Source organism: Solanum lycopersicum, chromosome 4, assembly GCF_036512215.1.
Source record: "Solanum lycopersicum chromosome 4, SLM_r2.1".
NCBI classification, from domain to species: Eukaryota; Viridiplantae; Streptophyta; class Magnoliopsida; order Solanales; family Solanaceae; genus Solanum; species Solanum lycopersicum.
This window is the reverse complement of record NC_090803.1, coordinates 13,942,077-13,953,731: the sequence shown is the minus strand read 5'-3', so window position 1 is coordinate 13,953,731 and position 11,655 is coordinate 13,942,077. Positions and strand designations below refer to the sequence as shown.

Sequence of the window (11,655 nt, the reverse complement as noted above, 5' to 3'; positions counted from 1 at the left end):
TAATTAAATCATAGTCCATATGGATCCTTCATCATAAAACCATGATCAGTTCATGTAAATGACAGTAGATATATCAACTTCAACGTAATAGAATCATAATTCAATGATAAAAAATCAAGATAACAAAGCCATACATAGGTTAAAATTGAGTTTGTGAAAGAGCATGGTTTAATCATGCAATATGTTTGAAAATCACATAAAATCAGTAAATAACCATCAATACGTTCATATTATGATATTAAAATCAATTTAAGAAAGCACCCATGGCTAGAATGAAGAAGAAGCACTTGATCATATTTTTTCTCTTTGAAAACTTTGAGATTAACTCTCTAGATGGAAGGGTAACTAGAGATGAAGGATCACCAAAACTTTGTCTAGTTAAAAACCTCTAAAATTTTATGATTCATCCATATAAAAACCATATCCATGCAATTCTTGAGGTTCAAAAATAATGGAGATTTGAAGGGAAATATTTTAGGAGGGAAAGGCTTCAATTGTGTAAGAGGATTCTAGAATAAGGTGATCACGTTTTTGATGACTTATATACACCAATAAATATGTAAATAAACCTATCAGGGTAATATTAGGACGTGGGGTTAATTTCCCATTCAGCCCTTTTTTTTAAATAAACATAGGCTACAGATTGTAGGCCACCATCGACGGACCAGCCTACTGGCCGTAAGTCAGTGAACGGGCCTTGCCTTGCTTCCGTCATTGGGTACATAGACAATTTGTTTATTGAGACCTTCCAAAGGTGAATTCTAGTCGATGAGACCTTACCAACGGGCCGTTGGTTGACCAACGAGCCATCATTTGGTCCGTCGATTGACAATGCAAGGAAGTGTCTCTTCAAAGGTCATACCCTGACGTTTGAAACGTAAAACAACCCTTAAGAAGTTGTAGCCCTTCCAATTAAGTTTCACCTAAACATCTGCAAGTTGTCCAAACAGGATAAGTCCCAACAAGACACACATTGAGCTCTTAAGGGTATCTTGCGAATGACATGGGCGTTCTTGACCTCCAAACTTCTCGAAGTTACATATAACACCATTAGAAATCATTATCACAAATTTAAAGATTGACAATATCATGAAAAGGAAATATAAGAATGCATAGACCCATGAGGCACATAGGTGACTAGTCATCGAACGTTTTGGTCGTCCTTTGATGTTCGACTTCTAAATCACCTCAAAGTTTACACACTGTCCATATAAAATACTATAAAATATTTTAGGACCTTAGAACCATGAGACACACATGTTAGGCTCTGGACACCCTAACTCATCTTGGGGTCTTACATTGTCAATTTTCATAAACATATCATATGTCATATGAGATTAACTAGTTATATAAGCATGATCATGATATATTTGGGATTATATTAGAATTTCCTTTAATTCTCACCCTTCTTTTGTGAGATTAACATAACATAATTATCTTATGTAAAGCATACACAAGAATATCATAACTTGCATTTATAGTTTTCTTATCATGATCTCAGAAGTAAAATGTTCATATCCCAACATATACACATATATAAACATCATACATACTTCAATAACCTAGCATCATGATTTATAGTCTAACCTAAACATTGTATAGAAATCACAACTTCAAAAGACTTACCTCTCGCTTCCAAGTTCCTTATTCAAGAATTTAGGTTCAACTTACCACATTCATAACCATAATATAGTGAAATAATCAATAACATAACCAAGAACCACTATTAAAATCATATACAAGACCAATATGTAATGTAGGATAAGGGAAGGGGTCATTTAAGAGTTCATTCAAGCTTTAATTCCAATCTCAACGTTTTCATTTTATTCAGTAGTAGGTATAAACCATTTGAAACCATAAAATTTATAATAAACATACTTCACACGAAAAATGTATCATTATAAGTCAAACACTCAACAATACATGCATAATTAACCATAGAAAACAATTACATTTCATCGAGAATCATAAATTCATAGTTGGGAAGAAAATCCATTATGTAGAGTAAAAACCCTGCAGTTGAATTTATTAAAAACTTATCTTTGAAAGGACCTCCTGGGGAAAGGAATCCAAGAGTGAAAACCCTAAATGAATAATCCACGAATATTTGGATCAAAACTTTGAAGTCTTCATCTTCTTCCTTAAACCCTTCTTGTTCTTCAATGGAGTTTGGAAAAAGATAGTGTTTCTTAAGAGGGATGGGAAATTGGTTTGAATCTGATTTACGGTGTAAAAAGTGGTCCTTAATTGCCCTAGAATATATATATATAGTCGAGCTATAAAATACAGAAAATATCCTCCCCTTAAATGGGTCTTTTTATGAAGTTAAATTGCAAAAAATACGATTTTAACAATTTTGGGAAGTGGTTGAGCATCGCGGGGCCAAATCCTATCATTTTCTGAAAATTTTGGTTGAGACAGTGTGGTGCGTGTCAAGCTCGCGTCTCGAGGCTGCACCTCGCAACTTGAGGCAGAACGCCCTGTGAAGGCTGCTAGGAAGCCTGCTCACCCATGTTATGGTCCTCCACAAGGACCCTTCGGGTTTTCGTTGTGGTGTTATTACCAGACGTTTGGACCATTTGTAATACATAATTCCTATCCAAGGTATTTTTGCAAATGTTGTACCTCATTTCAGTCTTAGAAACCTCCCAAACATAGGGATGTCAACTAGTTCAAATTAGCTAGTTTCCCGACGTCAAGGTCCTTGGGGTGTCGTTACAAGACGTTTGGACCCTTCGTACTACATACTACCTATCCAAGGTCTTTTTTGAAATTTTGTACCTCATTTTATACTTCGAAACCTTCACCAATCATAGGGACGTCAACTAGTTCAAATTAGCTAATTTTCGGATGTCAAAGTCTTTCTTTGTTGTTTTTGCTGTATCCTTTTCTAAATGAACTTATTACATTGTTATAGGAATGGAACATAATTTTTAACATTATTTAATAGATTAATATGTAGTCTCAGTAATGGAATATCTGGAGTTTTACAAATACAATAGCATCACTTAATCACAAGTAACCAAAATTGAAATAAGGAATAAAGATCACAAAACTTTCTCTTTCACAATGACATCATTAAGATCTTCTCATCAAACCTCAAATTAACACAACAAGGGTGTATATAAACGCACTATAGTATCAAACATGATAACAAATCCAATAAAATCATGATACAACAACTCATAACTAGGTCATAGCCTAGAATTAGAACTTAGATCAAGTTCAAAATCTACTTTACAACCTGGATAAATTACTCAAGAATTAGCATGGTCGGACTACAATTAATATCAATCTATTTAAAAATTGGTACAATAACATCATATGATAGTAATTCACATATTAATCAAGACAATTACATCAATACATGATAATTCAATTCAAGATCACAACCTAGGGTTAATGGGAATCAGTCATCTTCTACAAGCTAGACCAATACATAAAGAAATCACATAATTGAGTCATAATACATGTTAATTTACTCACAATATACAAAATAAATCACAAATAAAACAATTCACAAGATCAATTTCGTATTGGATGAAACCCATTTGAATTTCATGTTTTGGAAATCATTTTGATGGAACCTGTTATGCCTCGTATTTTTTATACGTAGTGCACATCATGATCTAGTAGACGTATGTCCGGGGAATGAGATTTTATTTTAAGTTCCAAGTGATTAAAGAAATATTAGGCAAGGATGTTATTTCCAAATGTGATATTAAGTATGAGTTGGCTAATGTAAGTGCAATTAACTTTAAGTGAGGGATTTATTAGTGACTGATTAGGATTAATTTAATCCAATAGGCCCCACCACTCATAATTGGTGGCTGATTAGGATTAATTTAATTCAGTGGGCCCCACCACTCAAGGCAAAAAAAAGATCAGATTGTGAGCTGGCCTTAGTGGACAGGTGTAGAGGGGGGCTTCCTCCACTTCGTACTATTAAATGAGGTGGAGAAATCCACTCTATGCTAAATAAAGTGGTGAAATGCGTTGCTGCATATCATCTTCTTCTTCACCACTTCTTTTGGGCAGCCATGGAAATGGAGAAACCAACCCCGTAACTCTTGGCCAGCAGCTGCAAATAATTTAGTTAGTAATCTCCTTGTTTGGTGTGTTAATTATTTAGAATACCTTTGTTAATTATCCTTTAATTTTAAGAAGGGGGCGTGACCAGTAGCTTAGAAAGTTTGTTTTAGTTATTGAATGTGCTAAGTATGAACGGAAACCATAATCGGATTATTAGTGGTGTCGTGTTGGTGCTTGGGCTGTTTTGATTTAAGCAAACTGCGGGAAAATTCTGTTTTGACATTATGTATATGTTAAATGTGATTATGAGTATATACTCCAAAAGATGAATACGATATGGTAGATGTGTTGTGAATTATAAAACGAGTTATCGCTCGGTGTGTCGTTGCTTCGCTGCTATGGTTGCCAAGACAGAACTGTTTTGGGGAGGGGGCTATTTAATATGATTCATTGGGTTATATATGTTATTAGTATTGCTATGGATAATTTGGGTTGTTGTCGGGTTGGGACGAAGTAAGGAAAATAGGGGAAGTGCTGCCGAATTTTCGTTAGATTATTAGCTAGCTTACAAGAAAGTAAAGCGCGATGTTTATCTAATTTCAGCACGATTGTTGGTTGTTATAGATTAATAGCTTGAGCAGTAAATATTGGACGTGTGGCTCGATTATACGGTATGTAACGCTGACCCTTCTTTCTTTGTTTGGCATGACTTTTAAAAATTAGTGAACAACGGACAGACTTGATACTTACCTCTAGAGCGTCTAGGTGACGTATGTTCTTGCTCCCCCAATTATTCCTCTATATATCGGCTATGTGTAAGGCTATGATGATCTCTCATATCTATCGTAGTGCTTCTTAGAGTCATTGAGATTTTACGTTTCCATATCGTATTAAAGGTTCATAATCTTGATAAAACATTAATCTTTGGTAATAATCCTTGCTGGTTCATGTTGATTGTTCTATTGAGTTATAAGAAATGATTTTAATTGCATATGGTTTCTCATAATATTTTGCTCATGCATATAGTCATTTATCATTTCACCGAGTCCCGGGCCAGGTAATTTTCATGCGGAGTTTCTTGCATATGTCACCGAGTTCCTCACTAGAGGGCCGGGTATGTATATTATATATAAGATTGCTGATGAGAATGGTTATGATGATGATGATGACGGAGATGACGTGATGATTTTTTTGCCGATCCCCTTACTAGGGAAGCTGGGCACCTTATATGTTAAATATATGCATGATTTTCACTTAAAGGGTATATGTGTAGCGATATTTTGTTTCGACTTGACATATTGGAATCCTGTCATCTTTACCTTATGCTTTACATACTCAGTACATTGTCCGTACTGACTCCCCTTTCCTCGGGGGGGGGGGGCTGTGTTTCATGCCCGCAAGTGTAGACGTGCAGTTCGGTGATCCTCCCGTCTAGGATATCTACTATGCTGATTGGGAGAGCTCCACTGTTCCGAAGCCCAGTCGTTTTGGCACATAACTTTTTGTGTAGTCTTTTGCTTGTCTATGGGTACGACGGGGCCCTGTTTCTTCGAGTTTCACTACTGTACTCTTAGAGGTCTGTGGACATTATGTGGGTTGTATATATATGTTTTGGATAATGATCTGGACATGGTTTGTTTGGGATGTCCGCTTGTACTGGGGCAGCCTTGTCGGCTGCGTACATCATTGTGTGTTGTGTAGTGGCAGCCTTGTCGGCTTACGTATGTTATCATGCTTTGAATAGTGGCGGCCTTGTCAGCTCGCGTATGTTGTTACGGTTGAATGGTTATGATTCCTTATGATACATGTCCTCTTTATATATATATCACGTTGGAGTTGGCTTGATTTGATTAAATTCCATATTGTCTTAGTTTTAGTTGGTTATACTTAGCAGGTTTGTATGTGGGTGTCCAGAACGGGCACTAGTCACGGCCCATCGGGTTGGGTCGTGACAAAGAGTGGTATCAGAGCAGTTCTTCCTCGAAAGTGTCTACAGATCGTGTCTAGTAGAGTCTTGTTTATCGGTGTGCTGTGCACCACATCTATAAAAAGGAAGCTACAGGACATTTAGGATGTCATTCTTTCTTCTTATTCTAGATCGTGCGATAGAGCTATATTAACAGGATAATCCCTCTCTAACGAATCCGTGTGTTTTTAGCTATGCCTCCAAAGAAAGAGACAGTTGCCCAGAAGGGCAAATCGGTAGCAGAAGGTACTAGTCAGACCCGGAGAGTTGCTAGGGCCTGTGCCTAGTCTATGCCTGGTATTATGCTCCAGTCGGAGAGCTCTGCTACACCGCCACCTTCAGAGGAGCTTAAAGTAGCAGCAACTCCAGTTCGGGGGACACCACCAGCCCCTGAGGCCCCAACACCTGAACCTCCAGCTCCTCAGTCAGGGGCGGAGGATAGAGCCATGAGAGATGCGGTTCAATTGCTGACTAGATTAGTGGCAGATCAGGCTCGCAGGCATGGACTAGGAGTTGATCATGCGGACAGATCTGATAGCCCCAGGATGATCCGCAAGAGTTTATTCGTCAGATGCAGCGTACATTGAGGATAATCAAGGCTTCGGAGACCGAGTCTGTTGAGTTGGCTATGTGTGTTTGCGTGATGTAGCTATTAATTGGTATGAGTCTTGGGAGTTATCTAGGGGTGAGGGTGCTCCTCCAGCGGTATGGGATGAATTTGTGGAGGCTTTCCAGGGCCACTTCCTGCCTCCAGAGATGAAGCAAGCTAGAGTCGATAGATTCTTGCATTTGAAGCAAAATGGCAGGAGCGTTCGAGAGTATAGCCTCGAGTTCGATTCATTGGCTAGGCATGCGCCTACTATTGTGGCTGATATGGCAGACAGGGTACATCGTTATGTGATGGGATTGGATCGTTATCTGATTGACGGTTGTATGGCAGTAAATCTTCAGCCAGGTATGGACATTGCTCGGGTGCAGGCGTATGCACAGGGGGTAGAGGATCGGCACCGGGGACGTCAGCTAGATAGAGATTATAATAGAGGTCAGCATAAGAGGGCTAAATCAGCAGGTTATCCTGATGAGTTTCGAAGCGGGCAGTCTCAGCAGCATGTTAGATTTTCTTCCAAGCCAGCACAGAGTGCACCCCCACATTTCATGGGTAGGGGGTTCGATCGTATGGGATATTCGGAAGCTGGTCAGAGCTCTAGGGCGTCAAGGTCACAGATGGGCAGGGGTATGAGCCAGTCGAGGCCACCTTTGCCTCGGTGTTCTCGTTGTGGTAAGCCCCATCCTGGGGAATGTCGTTGGGCTACAGGTGCATGTTTTTTTTGCGGCCGTCAGGGCCATACTATGAGGGAGTGTCACCTTAGAGGTAGTGCAGGTTGTATGGCACAACCTACAGGGTCCGTTGCTGGTTCATCTTCTTCTGTGGCTATGCGCCCTACAGGGCAGGGTATTAAGGCGCCAGCAGGCCTTGGTAGAGGACGTGGTGGAGCTTCCAGTTCTAGCGGTCCCTCGAACCGTATATATGCTTTGACTAATAGGCAGGATCAGGAGGCGTTACCTAATGTGATCACAGGTATATTATCACTATTCTCCCGAAGTGTGTATGCATTGATAGACCCAGGTTCCACCTTATCATATATATCTCCCTTTGTTGCTAGTAGGATCGGAATAGAGTCTGAGTTGATAGAACCATTTGAGGTAGCTACACCTGTAGGAGATTTTGTCATAGCTACGCGAGCATATAGGAATTGTTCAGTAGTTATATATAGTCGTCGTACCGTAGCAGATCTAATAGAGTTAAATATGATTGAGTTTGATATTATCATGGGCATGGATTGCTTGGCTGCTTGTTATGTTAATGTTGATTGCAGAGGAAAGATAGTTCGATTTCAATTTCCAGGGGAACCGATTATAGAGTGGAAGGGGAGTATAGTATCGCCGAAAGGTAAGTTCATTTCATACCTCAAGGCTGGGAAGATGGTTAGAAAAGGCTATATTTACCATCTGATTCGGGTGCATGACATAAAGACAGAGGCATCGACTCTTCAATCAGTCCCGGTAGTTAATGAATTTCACGATGTATTCCCTAAGGAACTTCCAGGCCTTCCTCCAGAACGAGAGATAGAGTTTACTATAGATGTACTGCCAGATACCCAGCCTATATCTATACCTCCTTATAGAATGGCACCTGCTGAGTTGAAAGATTTGAAAGAGCAATTGAGGGATTTGCTAGAAAACGGCTTCATCAGGCCTAGTACGTCACCTTGGGGAGCACCGGTACTATTTGTGAGGAAGAAGGATGGGTCGTTGCGGATGTGCATTGATTATAGGCAGCTGAACAAAGTAACAATAAAGAACAGGTATCCCCTCCCAAGGATTGACGATCTATTTGACCAGTTGCAGGGTGCAAAGTGTTTTTCAAAGATAGACTTACGGTCAGGTTATCATCAGGTGCGGGTAAGGGAGGTAGATATTCCAAAGATGGCATTCCGGACCCGATATGGGCATTATGAGTTTAGAGTGCTGTCTTTTGGGATGACTAATGCTCCAGCGGTGTTCAGGATTTAATGAATCGAATATTTAAACCATTCCTTGATATATTTGTTATTGTATTTATAGATGATATTCTGGTCTATTCACGTTAGGAAGAGGAGTATGCAGACCATTTAAGGACGGTACTTAGGGTGCTTCAGCACCAGAAGTTGTATGCTAAATTTTCTAAGTGCGAGTTCTGGTTGACTTCAGTGGCATTCTTGGGGCATATTATTGGAGCTGATGGTATTCGGGTAGACACGCAGAAGATTGAGGCGGTAAAGACTTGGCCCAAACCTATGACACCTACTGAGGTACGCAGCTTTGTGGGGTTAGCTCCTTACAGGAATTTCATAGAAAAGTTTGCCTCAATTTCAGCGTCTTTAACAAGGCTAACTCAAAAGGCAGCCAAGTTCCAGTGGACTGATGCTTGTGAGCGAAGCTTTCAACTATTGAAAGACAAATTGACTACTGCTCCAGTCCTAACTCTTCCGGATGGACCAGACGACTATGTTATTTATTGTGATGCTTTGGGTGTTGGGCTAGGATGTGTATTGATGCAGCATGGCAAAGTTATAGCCTATGCCTCCCGACAACTTAGGAAGCATGAAAAGAACTATCCTACTCACGATCTGAAGTTAGCGGTCGTGGTTCATGCCTTGAAGATATGGAGACATTATTTATATGGTGTCCATGTGGACATCTGTACAGATCATAAGAGTCTCCAATATATCTTTAAACAGAAGGAGATGAACTTACGACAGAGACGGTGGTTAGAGTTGCTAAAGGATTATGATGTTGATACTTTATATCATCCAGGGAAGCGAATGTTGTAGCAGATGCTCTTAGCCGTGAGTCCATGGGTAGCTTGACAGATGTACAACCAGAAAGGAGAGATATGGTTCAGGAGATTCAGCGGCTATCCAGCCTTGGAGTCCATCTAGCTAATTCAGAAGATATTGGAGTTTCTATTCGAGAGGTTGCTGAGTCCTCAATCATAGATGAGGTAAAGAGACACCAATACAAGGACCCTATTCTGGCACAATTTAGAGATGCAGCTCTTCAAAAGGAAAAGACCTCATTTAAGGTTACACCTAATGGAGTGTCACGATATGAAGGCAGATTGTGTGTACCCGATACTGCAGGCTAAGACGGTAGGTTATGGGAGAGGCACACTCTGCCCATTATTCTATTCACCCAGGGTCAACGAAAATGTATCATGACCTCAGATGCTTATATTGGTGGGATGACATGAAAAAGGACATAGCGGAGTTTGTTGTTCAGTGCCCGAATTGTCAACAAGTCAAGATCGAACATCAAAAGCCTGGTGGATTATTACAGGAGATAGAGACCTCGACTTGGAAATGGGAGATGATTAATATGGACTTCATTACAGGCTTACCTCGCACTCAACAGAAGTATGACTCTATATGGGTTATTGTAGATAGGTTGACGAAATCGGCCCATTTTCTTCATGTCAGGACTACCTATTTGGCTGAAGATTATGCGAGGTTATATGCCAGGGAGAAGTGAGACTTCATGGGGTTCCCACGTCCATTATATCAGACAGAGGAGCTCAATTTACAGCCAACTTTTGGAGATCATTTCAGAAGGGATTGGGGACACATGTGAACCTTAGCACAACATTTCACCCTCAGATTGATGGGCAAGCTGAGCGTACTATTCTGACATTAGAAGATATGTTGCGGTCCTGCATTATTGACTTCAAAGGTAGCTGAGATGACCACTTGCCGCTCAAAGAGTTTGCCTATAACAATAGCTACCATTCTAGTATCCAAATGGCACCGTACGAGGCCTTATATGGGAGGAAGTGCAGATAACCTATTGGTTGGTTTAATGTTGGCGAGACTACGTTAATAGGCCCGGATGTGATTCAGCAAGCTGTTGACAAGGTGAAGCTTATTTAAGAAAGATTATTAGCAGCCCAGAGTCGACAGAAGTCATATGCAGATAATCGGCGTCGAGATTTGGAGTTTCAGATTGGTGACTGGGTATTCCTGAAGGTATCACCCATGAGGGGTGTGATGAGATTCGGCAGGAAGGGGAAGCTCAGTCCGAGATACATTGGGCCTTATCAGATTGTTCGTAGGATAGACAAGGTTGTCTATGAGTTGGATCTACCATCTGATTTGGAGGCGGTACATCCAGTCTTCCATGTATCGATGCTACGTAAATGTATTGGTGATACTTCTAGAGTATTCCCCGTAGATGATGTTCAGGTAACAGAGGAGTTGTCATATGAGGAGAAACCCGTAGCTATACTTGATCGCCAGGTTAGAAGGTTACGTACTAAGGATGTGTCTTCGTCAAAGTGTTGTGGCAAAATAACAATAGGGAGGAGATGACTTGGGAAGCGGAAGACGAAATGAAGAATAAGTATCCTTACTTGTTCCCCGTACCTGCACGTAATTCAATTCCTAGCTTGACTACATTGATAGATAAACAAGATTATGTAGCTGTGAGGCATCTATAAGTTACGAAATGCAGGTTGATAGGTATAACTTTTAGAGAGACCTCACTGGAATTTGTTTTTACAAGACGCTAACTTAACATTCGAGGACGAATGTTCCTAAGGGGCGAAGGATGTTATGCCTCGTATTTTTTATACGTAGTGCGCATCATGATCTAGTAGACGTAAGTCTGGGGAATAAGATTTTATTTTAAGTTCCAAGTGATTAAAGAAATATTAGGCAAGGATGTTATTTCCAAATGTGATATTAAGTATGAGTTGGCTTATGTAAGTGCAATTAACTTTAAGTGAGGGATTAATTAGTGACTGATTAGGATTAATTTAATCCAATGAGCCACACCACTCATAATTGGTGGCTGATTAGGATTAATTTAATCCAGTGGGCCCCACCACTCAAGGCAAGAAAAAAGATCAGATTGTGAGCTTGCCTTAGTGGACAGGTGTAGAGGGGGGCTGCCTTTACTTCATACTATTAAATGAGGTGGAGAAATCCACTCTATGCTAAATAAAGTGGTGAAATGCATTGTTGCATATCATCTTCTTCTTCACCACTTGTTTTGGGCAGCCATGGAAATGGAGAAACCAACCCTGCAACTCTTGGCCAGCAACTGCAAATAATTTGGTTAGT

General features: G+C 40.1%; 1 protein-coding gene across 28 annotated transcripts in view; it reads left to right on the top strand.

Moving 5' to 3' along the window:
* Positions 1–3,986: 3,986 nt before the first annotated feature.
* LOC138348271 (uncharacterized) overlaps positions 3,987–11,655 on the top strand; it is a 106,157-nt gene continuing 98,488 nt past the window's right edge. For 9 of the 28 annotated variants that reach the window (XR_011220607.1, XR_011220603.1, XR_011220596.1 and 6 more), the window contains exon 1: positions 3,987–4,095. The gene's annotated coding sequence lies outside the window, so the exon portion shown is untranslated. Of the gene's footprint in view, positions 4,096–4,656; positions 4,704–11,540; positions 11,650–11,655 lie in introns of those variants that run through there. The other 19 variants (XR_011220604.1, XR_011220613.1, XR_011220601.1 and 16 more) reach the window with 7 other exon arrangements.